At 38.0% G+C, this 18,420-nt stretch overlaps 1 pseudogene; it reads left to right on the top strand.

Moving 5' to 3' along the window:
- Positions 1–9,568: 9,568 nt before the first annotated feature.
- Positions 9,569–18,420, top strand: part of LOC122201264 — a 32,999-nt pseudogene continuing 24,147 nt past the window's right edge.

Raw genomic sequence — 18,420 nt, 5'->3', positions numbered from 1 at the left:
TTCATGGACAGTTAGGTTGTTTCCATGTCTTGGCTATCGCGAATAATGCTGCAATGACCATGGGAGCACGTAGAGAGTCTATTTTAGAGGAAGGATCGTGTGTTGTTTAATAGCAGGAACACTTAAACCAGGTTTCTTGGTGAAAGTGTTTACTCTGGCTTCTACCATGTAATATGGTTAAGTTATTTATTCACTTTTCTCCCACTTAGGCCCATAGCTACCTGGACAACCATAGTTATAGAAAATGAGTTTTAGGGACCCATTAATATTCTACGGGTCTGAGCGTTTCTTATAAAACAAACAAACCTACAACCATATACGTCTACTCTTAGATACCTACTTAATAAAAACTAAAATGTGTTTAAAATAATCATATGTCTGAATATTCAGAGAAGCTGCACTTGTAATAACCAAAAACTCTAAAACAAACTAAATGTCCATGAAAGGTTCATGGATAAACGAATCGATCATTCTGTGTAAGGGATACTACTCAGAAATAAGGGAAAAACTACTTATTCATGTAGTAGTGTGTATATATCACAAGATACGCTAAATAAAAGAAGTTGAAACAAACAAGTACATATTGTATGATTCCATTTATTTGAAATTCTAGAACAGTCAAAACTAATTTATTAATGACTTAATAAGTTTTCTGGTAAGATGCAATAAAGGAGCCATGAGCAGGGAAAAGCTGTATCAAGATCAGGAGTATCAGGACATATATGTTGGAAAACCAAAAATATTGTGTTATTTGGCAAAAAAAGTATAGTTTTTGCTTTAAAATTTTTTTTAAATATCCTTTGGTAAATCTGTTTACAAACTTGATTTTTCTTTCTTGCTTTAGTCAAATGTAATGCTTGCTTCAGGGGGGAAAAAATCTCCTGTAATTGAAGACTAGGCATTTATCTGTCAAGACAACAATACTGAGTATGTTGTGTGGCTCTTCTGCATGAATATTTACAAACCTCAACAAGGCAGAGCATTAAAATAGTGACATGAGAGCCTCCCATTGTTTAACTGAATTAGCAACTTTACCAAAAGCAGTGGTAGAGTTTCCATAAAATTCAAAATAACAGATATGAATGTTCTAATAGATATTTGTGGGTTAATTTAAATACAGCTTTGAGAATAACAAAGGGACTTTTTTTTGTTTTTAATGCAAAAAGAATTTGTGAAACTCTAATGGCTTATTAAAGGGGAATAAATGACTTAGAAGGAAGGAAACTTGCTTTCCATTCTGTCTCCAATAATTTGGATTAGTCACCTACGTTGTAAGGAATATATTCCCCTTTGCCACCCCTTTGCCATCCACCTATTCCATGTTCAGATGTCATCATGTTGCTTATAGGCCTGGTGATTGGGGAAACAAAACAAAACAAAACAAAAACTTCTTGACTTGAGGAGTATATTTTATATTTTATTTATTTATTTTTTATTTTTAAAAGTTTATTTATTTATTTTGAGAGAGACAGAGACAGCACGAGTGAGGCAGGGGCAGAAAGAGGGAGAGAGAGAATCCGAAGCAGTCTCCAGAGCCCAACAGGGGGCTTGAACTCACAAACCATGAGATCATGACCTGAATTGAGATCAAGAGTTGGACTCTTAACCAACTGAGTCACCCAGGTGCCCCTTAAGGGGTATATTTTAAACAATAATAATAATGAAAATAATAGCTTTTTTATTATTTCAAGCTTTTACGTTCTAAGCACTCTGCAATAAAGCTTTTGAACATGAATTATATTATTTAAAAAGCAAATTCTCTGGAGACAAAACTATGAGGAATCTCAGACTCTGAGAAATAAGTGATTTTCTCCAAATCCAAAGCCAGAAGAAAGAGGCGGAGCCTGACCTCACATCTGTGTTTGTCTTGCTACAAGCCTCTTATAATAACTGCATTTTCAGCCTCCCTGGGCTTCCGCTGGATCCACAGTAGCAAGCAGTCCATCATTTGGGTTCTTCCTCTGACTGGTGGGGAATATGGCTGCTCAGCTCTCTTGGTGCTTAGAATTCACCTGGACACTGATTAACTTGTGATTAACTTGGCCACTTGCCCATTTATTTCATTCTGCTCCTCAACTTTAGTAGCTAAATGGCCCCTGCCAAAGCCGTAGGGCTCACAGTGCTATGGCCAATGGACATCCCAACTGAATCTCCTTTGGAAATGGTCCTATAGACTTTTGGTAATTCTCAGTTACCATTCATCTCTACAGATACTCCTGAAGTTTCTGTGGATGCCTTCAAGGTCCTAGTATCCTTAGTTCCCCAGGGTTGCTTGTTTCTTCCAATGACCAACTAGGAGATAGTTTCTGTGAGTTGTTTCCCTTTTTTGTAAAATGACATGACCATTATCTATGCCTCTACATCGAAAAAGGTGCTCTGAGAATGCGTAAGTTGATGTATGCAAAAACTTTTTGAAGTTTTTAACATCTTTAATGTTCTCCTCTCTCAATTGAAGAGGATTGGACTAGATCATCTCCAAAGTTCCCATGGATCAATGATTCTGTGATCTCTAAGTTATGAGCTTCCTGTTCAAAATCCTGATTTGGACTTCAAATGCCTCTGTTTATGCTGAGGCAGACTCTAGTAAGCATTCCATAAATTAATGAGTGCTTAGAATGAACTTAAAAGCACTCGGAAGGCTAATTTCTCAACTCTTACTTGGGTTGCCTTATTTTAAAGGTCTTCTGATTTTCCTGAAGGGAGTCTCAGTAGACCACTGTAGCTCACTTTTAAAGACATCGGGCCACTAAGAAGTTTTAGATGATAGAGAATTTCTCTTATTTCCTTGGTCTGAGCTGTACCTATTGCCTCAAGAAATTTCAAATTGGCTTATGATGGCTATTGTAAAAAGGTCTGTTCAGTTCATCCAATCCCAAATTGAACATTTTTAATTCTAAAACAAATTTGGGGTATTAAATGACAGCAGTAATGTTCACAGCTGAACTATTGAGGGTGAAATGACTCAGAATACCTTCTAACATTTTGGTACATTGGCCATGTTTCAATCTGTAGGATATTTGGTTTATGTGCAAACAAAACTGTTCTATTTTTGCCTTCGATTTACAACTAAAAAATCTTACCCTCCAATTCAGTGTACTTAACATTCAGTATTCCATTATAAAATATTAAATTTTTATGGAGAATTTTTATAGCGGAATCACCTTACCACTTTCAAATAAGTAAGGAGTAAAAAGCTAGCAAAATGTAAGATTCTTGGAAGTCACGTCTTTGAACACTCTGCCTCGCCTTTTTTAGCTGTAGTAGAAGTGATGATCTTCCCACAAATAAAGCTGCTAAGTATAAAAATATCTACATTTCTTTACTGAATATTAGTGTTTAATTTCTTGTTTTCAATTGAGAAAGAGATAGTTAATTGTTATTGAACTTTTTAATGGAACTTTAATTTTTGATGGCTCCATTGCCACATTTACCTCATGATAAATAGAATTTGGTAGCTACTGATTGCTTCATGTTTACAAAAATGTTCACTGGCTTTGGTTCTCAGACTAAATTACCATTTAAAATATATTTAATTCCATAATTAAATCTTTCATGTGTCATTTTAATTCAAAACATAGGACTTATTAATGTAAGATTGCAAACGGAGACAGAATTAGGAATAGGAAATACTTTACAAGAGGAATGCTTTCTAAAATCGATCACATGATACATATTTTCCTAACAACGTGTTAGCATCTCTATTACCCTCTTTCACATGGACTGGAGATGTAAGATTCAATTGTGACATCCCCTGTTTGATTGATGAACGCATCTGAACTACATGAACTAATGATGGCTTCTATTTATTGGACATGTAAATGTACTAGAAAATCACATTATCTTTTATTATTATGTCAGTTCCTCAAAATAGGTAGGCTTGTATCTCTTTTCAGATGGAAAAACAGAGAGGGATAAAAATTAAGTACCTGATAAAAGGATTTTATCACCTAGTAAGAAGCAGAGGTGCACTTTATGCGCACATTCGCCCAAAGCCAAACCTCTGTTTTTCCTCTACCTGGCCTCTGTTGCCTTTCTAGGATTTATCCCTAACTTCTATAAAGAAATAAAGCCCATTTATCTAAGCAACAGCTGTTGTTTCTGTGCAGCCCCTCTGACGGATAAAGAAAACCAAACCGTGGGGAGTAATGACAAACTTACCTTCAAAATGCAGTGAAAAGTCTCAAGAGTCAGCTTGGTTCAAATGCTGGCTCTGCCTTTTAATGTGCTTTGTGATGATGTACAAGATTCAGAAGCCCAAAGCCCTAAGTCTTCCCATACACAGACCTGAAAAATAAGGTTAAATGAGCCTGTAAAAACAGAGATTATGGTCGGTAATGAAAACTATACCCATCTTCTTCTTCTGACTCTTCTCTAACTACCTCGCACCCTCCTCTTTCTCCTTTAAATGTATGGGTAATCGAGTAGGTCCAGGAACGAATGGCAGCTTCAGTTCTGTTTCGTGATGTTGGGGAAGTCACAGCCTGCCAGCATGTCTGTTTTGACATCTGTAAAACCAGAATAATAGCCTACAACTGCACACCATACTGTGAAGACAAACGCAGTAACACCCACAAAGCAGACTGAGCTCAGGGGAAGGCAGGAACCCTGTGCAATAAAAAGTAATGGCAGCAACCGCATTTAAAACTTTTATTTCCAAGATATTCACTAAGGAGATTTGAAAACCTGCTGTTCGGGACGTAGTGTCCTTTCATGAGAAACAAACGTCTGCCCGTATTCATTCACGTCCAGGTCAGCAAAGGATGGCTGTAGTTTAATATACTTGTTGCACCCTCTGTAGATTAACAAGGAGCCATTGGGAAAATAAACTGTGTGGTAATGGTGCTGGCAGGAAATTCAAAAAGCAAAACAAACAAAAACAGCAACCCCCCCCCAGGCCCATTCTGTGCAGTTATCTTTCAGCTGACAGCATGTTTTACTGTGAATTTTATTGGCTTTACCCTAAGCTAGCTTTAACCACCTTAATTGGGAGATTGTGCCAGCATCTTAGATGTCACTTTGCCCGACAACAGGTGTTCCTAATACGCCATGCCATAAGTCCCCCGGTGTCACATTCGATCGGATCTACTCTTTCCACGGAGCTCGGTAATTAGAAATTGTGCAACATTTCACACTTGATTTGAGATTTAGAGTTTTCAACATTCTCCCAGAGGAGTACTGTCAGGAATAGAACGCTTTCAGATGAAATCGTTTGCTTAAAACAATGCATGCAAAAGCATGAGACACATTGATTAAGGGCAAGCGTTTTTACATTTCTTTAGTTTTAGAAATGCCTCAGCTCTCATTGCTCGGCATGGCTGTCGACGTTATAAATGACCATGAATATATCAGCAAGCCTTTCTCCTGCTCTTGCTCAGTGCCCCTGACAGGTTCTGGGGAATGCTAAACTGTTACAGGAGACACATTTGCAGCTCAGCCCGGGGAATGCAGCCAAGCAATGGGAGTGTGCTGGGGAGGACTTTTGTCTGGGTGTCACTCTTTGATTGAAAAAGAGCACATAGCAATGACCTTCTAACTGTCCTGGCAATGAAAGAATTACCTGGTGTGAGGAGAGTTAGTAAAATATTCCTTTTAAAAGTTAGAGCAATATAATAGCAGAGTAGAAAAGGGGGACTAAAATTAGAGAGAAAAGAGGCCAGTCTTTCAGGAGAACGCTTTGTCCCTTTCAGAATAAAATCTTTTAAAAACACACATCAGTAATCCACCCAAGTCAAACACCACCCATTGTTCAATGCCTTACAGCCTCAATGGGCCTTTTTTTATTGTTCTCCCCCCCCCCCGCCGCCCCCGTCAGATTTGATACTGATTTTTTTCTCCCAGTCACATTTGATACAGATTTGACACTGACTTGCCTGTAGAATCTGGTTTTCTTGTTTCAGAAAACTAATGAAAAGTGATAATAAAAAGCAGAATCCTATTTATGAGGCTTGTCCCATTCAGAGTTTTCATGGTGTCTCACACTCAGTAAGTCTTTGGGGGGCGGTGCTGCTGCTCTCCCAGGGAGACAGACTCCTGGCTTCTCTCATGCCTTCCATGCACCATCCTTCAGAGCACTGTGGGGCTAATCCTCCAAAAGATTGTCTGACTCCCAATTACTTTCCAGATAAGGATGTTCAAGGGCTTCCTTGATCCAGTCCCCAATGCTTCACAGTCCCACCTCACCGCCCTCAAGCTTGCCTCCAAACATTCGTGCCACATGATTGCCTATCTCTGCCCTGCATTTCCAGTTTCTTTTGCTATACACTGTATCTGCAGTCCTTTGCCTTGTGTCCCCATCTCCATGTGTCTTTGTTGTCACTTACCCCACCTCTGCCCCTTAAGCCTAAATGAATTGCTATCTGTTCAGAAATCCCATACAATATATTCAGATGCTTCCTAAGTCATTTCATCACATCTTCTCCCGTGCATCATCATATACTGTATCATACGTAGGATAACGTAGTGCAATACGATATACACTATATAATACAAAATATCATATAAGATAATGTATTTGTGCCATATATTATGTTTCCTCAAGGTCTAGATTTAATTTGGGCTTATGCCTCCTCTATACAGCACCTCCTAGAGTCCACTGTATTCAGTGTGTACTGGATAACCTAAACAGACACCAAAAGGAATATCTTTATTCTCATTTCACTAATTCTCCCTTCGTTGGTACAATTTTCCTCTTGATTTGTTCACAAATCAAATCTTCTGGCTGAAAATGACAAGGTTGCAATGTGGTCTAGACAGAAGGCAAGAGTAAATAAATCCCAAAGAAACGTTGAGGTGTATTGTGGCAAAATGGTTGTTGAAACTGAAAGGCACCTGGATTAATTTAGCCCATTCTTCAAGGTACCAACTCCTCCAAGGAAACCTGCCCTGATCCCTCAGGAAATGTTGCCTTTACCCTGGAATTCTGTGGACCACACTATATAAAAATATCACAATTGTGTGGACATCAGCACTAACTCTCACAAAAACCGGGACTATATTTTTAAACCAATGTTGGTTAAGAAAGCAACAGATTTTCCACTATTTTGTTCTTATTTGGAAAACATGCCATTGCCTCCTGTCCACTCAAAATACTATGTAAATTCTGTTTTAGGATTTAACTAGACACACATCAATTAGCGAGTCTAAAACCAAATTGTAATCCTTTGCAACTCCAAATAGCCCACAAACAAAAGCTTTTAGAAAAAGAAGTTAGTCCTGTCATTTGAATTCTAACAGTCTCAGTCCTTTTTCATTCAACTTGTGAAATGTCTTTAATAATAAAATTCTGTTTGTGTCCCTTTCTTTATTTGTATCTTTTCATTTCAAGAGTAGTGCATATTATTTAAAGGATATCAGCTTTATCTTGATAGGTCTCAATTTTCTCATTTTCTACGTACACATCATGATACCACCTGCTTTTTTGGCTCCTGGCCATCTTTCAGCTGGTGGAAATTGACTTTCAGAGCATTTGTAAATGACAGAGTTCCCGCTCTATCTACCTCACTGTGCTATTGTGAGGATTACATTTGATAATGTGAAAGTGCTTTGAAACTAGAAAAGTCTTATACTAATCATATCATCTCTGAATTGTGGGTCATTTGAGACTGATGGCACAGTCTTAATGGTGCCAGAATCACCGACCTTTAGATCGGTTAATTCCGTGAAATTAAATAATGTGCTTTGTTTCAACATTTGACCCAGTTGTTCATAGCTGGGATATAAAGTGTTCTGAGGTGTGTGTGCATGTGCACGTGCACACATACAGGTTATATAGAGGAGGATGTTAACCTACTACAAAGTAAGTGCAACATAAAAAATCAATGTCAGTGATGACAACCTTATTTCTCAGTTGCTTAACCTGATCCAGGGCTCAAATTCAGATGGTACAATGACATAGATATGCCGGTTGTTAAATATTATGCTTTCATTTGAGTTAAAATTCTCCACTGCTTCCTCTTACTCCTTTCCCCTAGAACCCTGCCCCATTGCCAAGACAACTACTGTTCTGATTGGCCGGTGTCTTGATAAATATTTGATATTTGCCTTTTCCTAACTGTGTAAGTAGAAAAAAGGATGAAAGAGAAAACGAGATATGGGTTGCTCCTAACCTGGCTTGAACTTTACAGAGGAGGGAAAGAAAAGGGATGAGCTTCCTAACCAGGTCTTTTCTTCCTGATCTCTACATTTCTTATTTTCCGGTTCCCATTGCTGGAGATAGACCCTCCTGGACTGTTGCAGCACCCTAATTCTTTCTCTAGTCTCATAATATGTTCCAGTCTCCTCACGCGAACTGCCATTATGCATCGCTGGCATCTAAGGAGATATTGCCCTTCCTAGGTGCCTTTATTTACGCTCCAGGCATTCAGGGTGACACTCCTGTGTGTTCCCAGCGTGCCATAGTCTCATCCTAAAGTGTGTATCACTGTGTACTGTAATACATTGCCTTTTTACTTGTTTTTTATCCCCAAGACTGATCATTCCTTATCAAAGTTCTCCGGCACTCAGGGAATGATCCACAAATGAACGAATAAGTAGGCTTCATGTGTTGAGATTTAGTATACGAGACCATGTGTGACCATTAAATGCATTTGATCTTGGTTAATTCCTGTTTCAGGCACATAAACGGTGATACTCAGAGAGAGTATCACCATTACACAGAACAACTGTCTGGATTTGAGCGGAGTCTGTCTGAGTCCAAAATCTGTATCCTTGCAATGGCCTCACATTGCATTTCAAGTGAGGAATAAATCTTTCCTTTCCCACTGAGCCTCATAGCCCATGGGCGTTTGTGGTTCACCGAGCAGCCCCATTATTCTCTGACTCGGTTTTCTCCACTGAGATTTGAGAATTTTTTTAAACGATTTCTAAAGTTTATCCCATATGAATCTTTGCAACACAGATTCTGCTCTGTATCCAGCAATCAAATCAAAAGCCACTGAGGTTTGGGATTCTCCAGGCCATTTGTCAAAACGATTCTTGGGCTTGAATGCTTTATGCTCCAGTATTCTCTTTCTTTTGTTCTTTTTTGGGCCTGTGACATTTTTTAAGGCTTTACTCTTTGAAAACATTTTACAATTCCCATTGTTTGCGCAGATGTATCGCACAATAGAGTGGTGTGGTATCTGCCTTCCCAGCTCTTCCCCTTATCTGATCTTTCACATTGTGCCACACTTTTTTTTAAGTGTTTATTTATTTATTTATTTATTTGAGAGAGACAGAGACAGAGACAGTGCAAGTGGGGAAGGGGCAGAGAGAGAGGGAGAGAGAAAATCCTAAGCAGGCTCCACACTGCCAGCGCAGAGCCCAACACGGGACTTGAACTTACAAAACTGGGAGATCATGACCTGAACCAAAGTGAAGAGTCAGACACTTCAGTGACGAAACCACCCAGGCACCCCTGGTCTTAGTCTTCATCAAATTATCCAAGAGAAAGTTTTTTTTAGAAATGTAACTTGTACCTGGTGTGGTTTATAAATTGGTATTTCTTCTACTCTTCCTAAACATGTGACCTCTTTTTCAATGCCATGGAAAAGGCCCACAGACTTCAGGCAGGTGGGTGTGCCTGCCTAATATGTACCACAAGGCTGGTACCAACGGCTGCTCAGCCCTTCGTCCAGATCCTGGCCAACCCCCAGCTGGTAGCATCTCTTGGGTAAGTTACAGTTTTTTGAACACTTATGAGTTTTCTCATATGTTAAGAGGAAATAGAAATAATAATCACCTTCTTGGGTTGGTAGTAGAAATAAATGTACCTTACTTGACTTAGCCCTGAAGGAATTTTAGTAAACTGATTTTGTATGTAATTCTTTTAAAATAAGGAGATTTCAGTTAGAAATTAAAGAGAGAGGGGCGCCTGGGTGGCTCAGTCGGTTAAGCGTCCGACTTCGGCTCAGGTCATGATCTCGCGGTTTGTGAGTTCAAGCCCCGTGTCGGGCTCTGTGCTGATGGCTCAGAGCCTGGAGCCTGTTTCAGATTCTGTGTCTCCCTCTCTCTCTGACCCTCCCCTGTTCATGCTCTGTCTCTCCCTGTCTTAAAAATAAATAAACGTTAAAAAAAATTAAAGAGAGAGAGAGAATATAAATGGTTTTGAAAAAAAACTCTTGGCAATGCTAGTGTATTGTATTTTTCATCAGTTTCCAATGCATCCTAATGGTGTATGGGAAAGAATTCCCAGGATTCTTACTATCAATGTGTTTTTAAAAAGCAGGGAGTGGTTAGCAGAAAGGAAAAACAAATTCTCTTCTATAGACTCCAGAAAAGAGAACAACCCAGCCTACATCCCGACTTTAATCTGTGAAACCTGTCAGGCTTTGGCCATGTAAGATAATTAAGTCTTGTTGTTTTAAACAGTAAGCCTGTGGTAAGTTGTTACAGCAGCAAATGGAAAATGAATACACCTACCTTGTTTCACCCACCAGGAAGTATGCTTCATCTGAACAGGAACTGATCTAGTGGTCACCATATTTCTTGTGCCAAGGATAGTGATTGGTACATAGTAAATATTCACTAAATTGTTGATGAATTTCAATTAATAATTTTGGATTAATTAATCATTTTGTCAGATTCTACATAAAGACTTTCAAAAGAAAAATGCGTCAAATAATACCAGCTTACATTTTGTAATTCAACAAGCATCTTTCTCTGTTATTTGGTTTTATTTTAAGATAGAATATGAATGAAGTACATGGTGCATTTAGTATTATTTTTAATTTAAATATTGAGAAACTGAAGATCTGAGATGTGAAATAAACTTTGCTGCTTCAGGCAGGTGTAAAGGGGCAATCCTGTACTCCAAGTCTGGTATTTGGATTTCAAATCCTTCTGAGCATTTAGTGATTAATTAATTAATTTATATTCACATTCATCAATAATCGAGTGCTTAAGAACTGTGCAGCACACTAAGAACTAAAACAAAGTAAATAAATGACCCTGCCTCCATAATTCAGAACCTAGGAGCCAATACAGACATACAAATAATCACTCAACATAATAAGATAAAGCTCACAGTTAAAGAAGGCAGATTCAACACAGTTTTCAATGTCTCTCCAGTTACAGTCCCAAAATGGCAACACAGAAATAAAATATGGAAAAAACTAACAACGTCAAAGCAAAGTCAAAAGGACTGAGCACACAAGATTGCTCCGTCGTGTGTTTTCAGATAGAAGCGAATGAACAGAAGAGGTGACTCCTGTGTCTGGGCAGAAGTGGTCACAGCTCCAAGTGTTCAAGGAGATGGATCCAAAAATTAGGGAACTGCCAACAAATTCCTGCAGAGGGTCAGACCTGAAGCAGTCCAGGTACGACAGAGGAGGAACAAGACACAAGCTGAACACAGGGACACTAATCAAGAATCTGGACCTATCACAGTCTTCTTTTGCATACCTCCCCTGTTTCGAAGATACAAGACACTAAAGTATTGCACACGTGCTTTGACAGACAGCGTCGGTTCACTAAAACAGTACCTTTTCCCAATTCCTTTCTTCCTCTCCTGCCTTCACTCTTTAGCCTTAAAAAATTGCATACCTGCCCTTCCCGTTCTCTAAAGCATTTGGGGTAGCTTTGTGCAACCAGTTTGGCTGATGAATTCCAGCCAATAAGATCAGAGTGGAAACCTTTTGGAGATCTTTCTAAAAGGGTGTAATGTACGAAACAATGGCAGCATATTTACATGACAGGATACAGAGGAGAGAATTAAGAATACATTGTCCTGATATTGCTAAGCTTTTAAACCAATGACAGTAACTTTCTAGTTCTAGATTTCCTACTATGTGAAAAAAGTCACCCCTATTTTCTTAAGCCATATGTAGAAGTGTTTTCTGTTACTTGGAGGCAAAAATCATTCCTAAAATTTACATATACATAGATTTAGTAGAAACTCCAAAAGATATATGTATATGAAATCATGAAAGAGAAGAAAATGTTGAGCCAGTTCCTGAGCGGTGGACTCAGGAGCCCAGGTATAGATTAGCTTTGGACAGGAAGATTGAGGATGTCTGTTTTGCTAGGACAGAAAGGACAAGTTTGATGATGAATATAGGTTCAAAAAAGGGTTAAGGGAGGGACAGCATGCTGAGAAATCTTTTGCCAGAAAACCTGAATTTTACTCTGTAAAGTAGGATGCAAAGTTGTGTGTGTGTGTGTGTGTGTGTGTGCGTGAGAGAGAGAGAGAGAGAGAGAGCAGGCATGTGCCTGATGATAGATACTTGTTTGGTGGAGGGTTTGAGGAGTTAAAGGGAAAGTGACATTTGCAGCCACAGTTGAGGTGGCTAGGAATGGAAGCTGACTATAATCATGGAGATAGTTACAAGCATTGGAGACCCACCGTGACTGCATGGTGATGACTCAGAGGTAGAGCTTTGCACATAAGAGAGCTGACAGTGATAACCACAGGCACGTGTCAGAGGAGTCTATGGAGTACACCAGGAGGGGGAACAGGGATGTATAGTGTAGAATCAGGGACGTAGAAATCAATTGTTGCCATATTGTAGTTTTGAAACATTGAATAGGATATGTAAGTTCTTGAGTCTCTGGTTCTTCAACTATACAACAGGGCAGTAATGCCTACTTCAGAGGGTTATTATCTTGTCGCATGAGATAAATTTTATTAAAGGCTCAGTAGCAGACCTCACGTATGCAGCACTTTTCATTATCCTCTAAAAAAGAAAGCTGGAAACGCATGTGGTCCTGGCATGAGTCGGGTTTCAGTTAAGGTTAAGACTATCAGAAAAGAACCTCTAGTTTTTGGATTGTGCCATCAGATCGCTAGGAAAGAAATTTAGGATAAGTTATTGCAGCTTCCCCCAGCATCAGCTGGCTTTAAGACACTGGCTTACAAGCGGGAGAAACAAATGGAAATGTCTCTCAACTATGAAGTCTTAAAACAGATTCCCAATTAGAATTTCACGGTGAATTGCAATTGCATTTTTTTTTTTTTTTTTTTTTTTGCCTTTAGACATTTCATCGATACATTCTATCGCCTTGCCTGCTGGAAGATTTTCATCAAGGAGAAGATAACCTTTTAGATAGTTATAAGGGTGAGTCAAGAGATCAGCAATCAATGAATCACTCAGGCTTTGTAAATGACACGGCAGTTTCATGATCTCTAACCTTTATTGCACAATAGATATTTGTTAGGAAAAATAAATAAAAGAAAGAAAAACCATTGTGAAACTACCCTACTGGTTCACAGTGATAAAGCTACAAAGTATCGTGATTATTAAGATTAATAGAGATAAGATGACAACTTTCTGGTAACTCTGATGACTATTACATCAATTAATATTTTTTTTCATTTTTAATGTATTTGAACTTTCAAGCCTTGATTCATCTTGGATTGTGTCCAAAAATCGAAAGCCCACAGGAAATATTCTCCATGTTTATGTGAAATAACATGAGCTACACTACATTGTTCCATGTAATCCAGAAGCATTAAGAGGTATTAAAGTATCTGAATTTTAGTGTTCTTCTAGGGTTGAAATTTGTTTTTCTAGTAAGTAAGCAAGACATTTATTCTCTATTTCATGGATAACGGAATGACACATTTCAATCTGTGCACATTTTTACTGTACCTGAGAATTTTATTTTTTCCTCAAAGCCAAAATTGTCCTTTTTTTGAGGAAGAAAATGAAATATCTACTTGTTAGTCAAAATATAGTCAATTATTATTACAATTATTTTTTATTAAAATTTCCCAAGACATGCTGATATCTGAGAAGTCTGACATTTTGTTTAGTTAACACTTATAAAAGCCATTCAAAACAGAACTTTGAAAAACATTGAATCTCAGTCCAGAATTAAATGGGGTTTGGTAACATTTCTGGCCTTTGGTTATTCAACTAATCTAAGGGAGAAAGAGAATAAATCAATTCTTCTGTGGATAGGTATGGCCAAGCCAATCAATCACTGTTTCCAGTTTTCATGTTACAAGTTGTTAATACAAAGACACTAGAGACAGGTGCTCTGTATTTAAATATTACTCTGTGAGCATTATTTAAAAATAGATGTTAGTTGGGTTATTTTGAGTAATTTTAGGTTTATAGAAAAATACAGAATAGGCAAAGTATTCCCATGTTCCCCAACACCCTTCCTCTGGTTTCCTCTATTATTAACATCTTGCATTATTGTAGTACATCTGTTAATATTGGTGAGTACAAATGCATTATTATTCATTAAGATCCATAGTTTAAATTAAGGTTCATTCTTTATGTTTAACATCGTATAGGTCGTCTATTCTCTTCCCTTCAAATTCTGGGCATCTACATATCTTTTTAGTGTCTCCGTAGTTTTGCCTTATCTAGAATGTCAAATAGTTGGAATCATACACCACGTAGCATCATCAGATTGGCCTCTTTCACTTAACAATATGCACTTAAGTTTTCTCGTGTCTTGTGGGAGCTTGACGGCTCACTTTTTTATTGCTGAATAATATTCCTTGCATCGATGTGCCAAGTTTGTTTGTCCATTAATTTACTGACGAGCATCATGATTGCTTCCTAGTTTTGGCAATTATGAATGAAGCTGCTCTGCAGGCTGATATTCAGGTTTTTGAGTAATAAGTTTTCAACTCATATGGTTAAATATCATGGAACATGATTGCTAGGTCATATGGCAAAATGATACTACGTTTTGCCAGAAACTCTGCAAAACTGGGTTACAAAATGACTGTGCCATTTTGCGTTTCTGTCAGTAACGTACAACAGCTCGTTGCCCCACATCCTCACCAGCATTTGGTGTTGCCAGTGTTTTGGAATTTTGCCATTCTAACAGGCATGTAGTGGTATCTCACTGTTGGTTTAATTTGCAATTTCCTAATGACATATGATGTTAAGCATCTTTTCATATGCTTATTAGCCATCTGTTTATCTTCTCTAGTGAGACTTCTGTTCAGATATTTTGCCCATCTTTTAATTGGATAGAATTGCATTTTTAAATAAATATTTGATGCCTCAGGACAGACATAGACAAAGGCAATGATGCCGAAGCCAGCAAGATTTGACCAGGGGTAATGGAAGTCTGTGTCAATAAAAGGAGGTTTTTTAGCCATGGTATAATTTAAGTGAGAGCTGTTACCATGTCCATTCAGGTTCTGTCAGGTGTAAGAAGACGTATTCTCAAGTACATTCCAGTTGTTGGAATGGAGAGATTGACCCATTTTTCTCTTGCTATAATCAAACATTTCAGTGTTTAATATTCAAATCACTCCTCTTGCTTTAATGAACAACGCTATGTTAAGAATTCTTTCATTTATCTTACAAGTATCTCTTAAATTGCTACTGTGTGCTAAGTACAGTTTTAGGTTGAGAAACTGTAGTGATGAATCAGACAAATGTCCCTCAGTTGGAGGAACTTACTGTAAATTTGGAAGAGTCAGACAATTAAGTAAGTGCATAAAAAATAAGACAGTTTTAAAGGAAGAAAATTAAAACAAGAGGATGAATAAAATAAGATAGGATTAGTGAGATAGAGGCTGATTAGAAGGGGCGTCAGATCAGAGAAGGAGCCTCTGAGAAAGAGACATTTGAACCAAACCTAGGTTAGGAATCAGAGGTGGGCAGATGGTGGTGATAGGTGTAGGTCTGGGCTGGAAGAGTGCTTTCCAAACCTGAAGGAAGAACAAGTGGGAAAGCCACGAGGTAGAGCCGAACTTGGCCTATTTGAGAAATAGAAAGCCAGTATAGCTGAAGCGCGATGAATGAACTGAGTGAACTCTAGGGACACCTTGCCCAACTGCTGATGGTTTTCAGGAAAACAAACGAACAAACAAAAGCACATGAAAACATTTCAGCTACAAAATAAAATCTTGTACTACTGCTAAATTAAAACTTCAGAGGAATTAAGCAATGAAAAGTTTATAGTATCACTCTCCAATAGGCAATTCGATATTAAAACAATAAATACCAAACCATAAATAAGTATATGAAAGTCTAACTCAATTCTGATGTTTCCCTGGATGGCTATTATGGCACACACTAAAATATTACCCAACCTGTGTTTCTCACCTCCATTCCTATTAATATAACCTAAAATTTGTTGGAGATTGCAAGGTCCCAGCTTGCTATTTCAGTAGCTCTTACCACGGAGAATTGCCATATGACACAGAGAATAACAGTAAGTCATCAACAAAATTCAGATGGTAAATTGTGGGAAATCTGTTGATTTCCTGATAAAAGAGCAAGAACAGAAGAGATTGCCTTCACTCCCATACCCCTTGAGTCCTGCCTTGAGGACTTTCTTGGTGTATCCATCTGTAGCAGCTATGTTGCAATCATTCAGCTACAAGCCAGGTTCTCTGATAACACCACAGTGCAAATGAACCTAGACAAGCAACAACAGTTACTGAGTTACTCAGCTACTGGTTAGCTGAGAAAGCAGTATATGGCTTCAATGTAGTCAGGCTTTCTGTCTCTGTCGCTCATACATGTTCCTAATTGCTAGAACTATTTGATGATTTCTTCTCTAATCAAATAGCAAAGGATCACTTTTACTTTGAGGGGCGTGGATACACTCTGTACTTGTGCTCAGTATAGTCACCCCGACTTCAAAGAGCGCAAACAGGAGGAAGCCACATGCACTGAGCTCTTACCAGGATCCAGGGGAAGCTCTTAAAGCCAGATGTATTTATCACTTCAGCATCACTATGAAGCTGGTGCTCTTAACATTCACAGTTTATAGGTAAGGAATCAGAAGTTCAGAAATGCAAAGTAACCAGTCCACAGCCAAACACCTCATGAGTGGCAGAGTCAGGGTCTGAACCCAGGTTCCAGGGCCCCTGGCTCTAATCATTCTGTAGGACTGTCTCCTAGAATTAATGAGCCATTTCTTTACATAAGATTCAGTGGCCCAGACCAATGAGACTTTATGTACAAATTCTGATTCCTTCAGAGTTGATATGAAAAAGGATAAATTCAAAGTGACTCTACATGTACATATGGTACATGTACATGTAATCTACTTGTACATATTAAGGTTTAGTATTTATATATATGTTTTTATCATGGTCTTTATAATGAGTAGTTAATAGTCTCGCAGGGGAAAAAGTGGACTCAAATAGCAGTCTTGATGGAGTGCCAAGCATTAGCCTCACTTGAATTAAAATGGCTAAGTAATATATATATTTTCTTTTAGAAAGCAATTTTAAAGAAAACACTGGCAGATTGTTATGAGATGAAATTAGAGAATAGTCTGCTAATAAAGGCCATTGAACAGTGTGTGTTTCTGTTTGTTTTGGAAACTGAGAAAACGTTTGTACACGGTCATCGCAGCTGTTCAATGTCCTTCTTGAGCTAGAGGTTCCCTGTTGTTGTGGCATAATTACAGAGCCCTGTGTGCCCAAGAACCTCAAAACAATCTGCATTTCAAAGGAGCTCAAGAGCCCAGCAATCTGTCAGTTCAAGCCCATACACTATTCAAAGAAGAAATTTGACAGTAAAAAGTCTTTACACAAATAAGAAAATTGAGTTACAATAAAGTTAAGAGAATTAGTTCATGTTTCACATGTTATTCTGTTACATGGATTTTAAGAGGAAGGCATCTATTTAACCATTAATACTCATTAACGAAATTTCTCATGAGTGTATGAAGGCAATTAATAATGGCATTATTGTACCCCTAAGAGCCCTTCCTATTGCTTTTATATTACCGGAAACAATGCCAATACATATCTTTACAGTTGTGTTGATGGTGGTACAAAGTACTCTTTTTATGGAGAATACAAAATATCTAAACTCATATACTGATAACCTGGACAAATTTCACACAATCTCAGCATTCAAACTGAATCACCAAGTATGTCAATGATAAGCAGCCTGTTCCATTGAGGTATCTGCTTGATTGTGACTCTCAGAGAGGCTTCCTTACCCCTTCAGAAAATAGCAGCCAGTCCTCATTTTCTCATTTCTTCCTTCCTTTATCTTCAGAGAACGTACAATTGATGTATCTGTTTTTGTTTCCATACTTACCATCTTTTATCCCTCTAGAATAAGTCATTGTCTATTCTCTGCCATTAGGATGCTGACCAGGGCTGGACTGATGGTAGATCCTTATTAAATGTTTGCTGAAATAACTAATGAATGCATATTGCTGATTTCTTCTCTGAACTACTTATTCAACGATACTAAATAGTCATCATGTCTTACTCATCCCTTCAGGTGAAATACGGACATCATAAGGTTTAACGAGCATTCCTTCTGGAAGATGTCCCCTTCCTTCTCCTGTGTGATAGCATAGCATATGTAGACAACACTACAAATATATTTACTTGTCGGATTAAATGCTTTTTTCATAATTATTTTGATAATACAAGTCCTTGACTCTTGGTTGAAAAAAAAACAAACATTATGCTTATTATATTTTATTCCAATATAATGTAACTTAACAAGGACTATGTAATTATTACACAAGATTTCATTTTAAAAGTGTAACATA

The sequence above is a fragment of the Panthera leo genome, chromosome D1, assembly GCF_018350215.1.
Source record: "Panthera leo isolate Ple1 chromosome D1, P.leo_Ple1_pat1.1, whole genome shotgun sequence".
Classification (NCBI taxonomy): domain Eukaryota; kingdom Metazoa; phylum Chordata; class Mammalia; order Carnivora; family Felidae; genus Panthera; species Panthera leo.
The sequence above is the reverse complement of the archived record's forward strand: the minus strand, read 5'-3'. Positions and strand labels throughout refer to the sequence as shown.